Here is a 3,095-nt window from a genome sequence, read left to right as displayed (position 1 = left end):
TTGTATGGAACCAAAAAAGAGCCCCGGTAGCCAAAACAACCCTGAGCAAAAAGAACAAGGCTGGAGGCATCATAAAACCTGACTTCCAAATATTACACACAAGGCTATGGTAACCAAAACAACATGGTATTGGTATAAAAACAGATATATAAACTAATGGAAAAGAATAGAGAATCCAGAAATAAATCCACATATCTATGGTGCCGAGAACATACATTGGGGAAAAGATTCTTCAATAAACAGTGCTGGGAAAATTCAATATCCACATGCAGAAAAATGAAACTGGATCCTTATCTCTCACTAAATATAAAAATTGACTCAAAATTGATTAAAGACTTACATGTAAGATGCAAAATTATAAGAAGAAAACATAGGGAAAAGAGGATATTGGTCTAGGCAAAGATTTTGTGGCTAAGATCTCAAAAGCAAAGACAACAAAAACAAAAATAGACAAATGGGACTATATTAAACTAAAAAGCTTCTACACAGCAAAGGAAATAACCAACAGAGTGAAGATATAACCTGTTGAATGCAAGAAAATATTTGCAAACTATTCATCCGACAAGGGACTGATATCCAGAATATATTATACAAGGAACTCAAAGTAAAATAAACCAAATAATCTCATTAAAAATTAGGCAACGGACACGAATAGACATTTCTCAAAAGAAGATATACAAATGGCCAATAGGTATATATAAAAATGCTGGTCACCAGGGACATGCAAATCAAAACTACAAAGAGATATCATCTTACCCTAGTTAGAATGGCTTTATTAAAAAGACAAAAAATAATAGATGTTGGCAAGAATGTAGAGGAAAAAGAACTCTTCTGCACTACTATTGGGAGCATAAGTTAGTACAGCCACTATAAAAAACAGTATGGAAATGTCTCAAAAAACTAAAAATAGACCTACCATACTATCCAGCAATCCCACTGCTGGGTATTTATCCAAAGGAAAAGAAATTAGCATATCAAAGGGATACCTGCATTCACATGTTTATTGCAGCATTATTTGCAATAGACCAGATATGGAATCAATCTAAGCGTCCATCAACATACACATGGATAAAGAAAATCTACACAATGGAATACTACTTAGCCATAAAAAGGAATGAAATCATGTCATTTGCAGCAACATGGACAGAACTGGAGGTCATTATGTTAAGTGAAATAAGCCAGGCACTGAAAGACAAATACCGCATGTTCTCATTCACATGGGGGAGCTAAAAAAAGTTAATCTCATGGAAATAGAGAGTGGAATGATAGATACCAGAAGCTGGAAAGGTGTGTGGGTGAGAGGGAGGGACGAAGAGAGGTTGGTCAATAGGTACATACAGACAGCTAGATACAACTTACAAGTTCTAATGATCCATAGCAGAGTAGGGTGACTATAGTTAGCAACAATTTACTATATATTTCAAAGTGGCTAAAAGAGAGAACTTGAAATGTTCCTGACACATAGAAATGGTAAATACTCAAGCTGATGGATACCCCAAAAACCCGATTTCATCATTACACATTCTACGCATGTAACAAAATGTCACGTGTACCCCATAAATATGTAAAATATTATGTATCAATTTTTTTAAAAGTCAACTGAAAAACAATCTCAGGCAGGTCCTTCAGGAGGTATTCCAGAAGGCATTGTTATCACAGGAGATGACAGCTCCATGTCTGTTATTGTCCCTGAAGACCTTCCAGGGACAATGGATGGACAATGATATTGTTCATCCTGACCCTGTGTATGCCTAGGCTAATGTGTGCATTTGTCTTAGATTTTAACAAAAACATTTAAAAAGTAAAACATAACAAATTAAAAATAGAAAAATGCTTACAGATGAGGATATAAAGAAAGAAATTTTTTTTGTATGACTGTGCAATGTGTTTGTGTTTTAAGTATTATTACAAAAGAGTTAAAAAGTTAAAAAAATTAAAAGTTTGTAAAATAAAAATGATACAGTAAGCTAAGGTTACTTTATTATTGAAGAAAGAAAAAAATGTAATAAATTTAGTGTGGCCTAACATCCTGGCCCTTCGCATTAACTCACCCTTCACTCACTGATTCATCCACAGCAACTTCCACTTCTGCAAGCTCCATTCATGATACCCCGTACGGGTATCATTTTTTATCTTTTATATCTTTACTATACTTTTTCTATGTTTAAATATCTGTAGGTACACAAATACTTACCACTGTGTTACAATCGCCTACAGTAGTCATTACAGTAACATTCCGTACAGGTTTGCAGCCTAGGACAAGGTGGACAACCTGCGGCCCTGGGGCCACATGTGGGCTTCTGGGTCCTTGAGTGCAGCCTTTTGACTGAATCCAAATTTTAGAGAACAAATCCTTTTAATAAGGGGATTTGTTCTGTGAAGTTTAGATTCAGTGGAGGGGCCACACTTGGGGATCTGGAGAACATGTGGCCGTGAGGCCGCAGGTACCCCACTCCTGGCAGTAGGTTTGTGTAAGTACACTCTATGATGTTCACACACAATGAGATCACCTAACATCACGTTTCTCAGAACATATCCTTGTCACTCAGTGACACACGACTGTACTGACAACAAACACACAATACCAAAAATAAAAATATATTATTTACAATCACTCAAAAACATAAAACACTTAAGTATAAATCTAACAAAACATTATGAAACTATACAATACCGATGAATTATATCCAAGAAGATCTATTTGGTCTCTATCTAAATGGAGAGAAATACTGTGTTCATGAAGACTCAACACAATAAAGATGTTAGTTTCTCCCAAAATTTATATACAGGTTTAACACAATTCCTATCAAAATCCCTATAAAATTTGTCATAGATTATAGGCAGGATTATTCTAAAACTTATATGGAAAGGCAAAGGAACTTAAATATCTAAAATGATCTTGAAAAAGAACAATTAAATGATTGAAAATCAGTCTGCCCTATTTCAAAACTTGCTATATAACCATAGCAATCAAGATAGTGTGGAACTGGCAGAGGACTAGTCACATAGATCAATGGAACAAAACACAGAACCCAGAAAAAGATCCACACAATTTGAAAGAGATGCAGAAGCAAGTCGGTGGAAGAAAAATAGCC

This window comes from Propithecus coquereli, unplaced genomic scaffold (assembly GCF_000956105.1).
Source record: "Propithecus coquereli isolate 6110/MARCELLA unplaced genomic scaffold, Pcoq_1.0 Scaffold734, whole genome shotgun sequence".
NCBI lineage: Eukaryota > Metazoa > Chordata > Mammalia > Primates > Indriidae > Propithecus > Propithecus coquereli.
The sequence above is the reverse complement of the archived record's forward strand: the minus strand, read 5'-3'. Positions refer to the sequence as shown.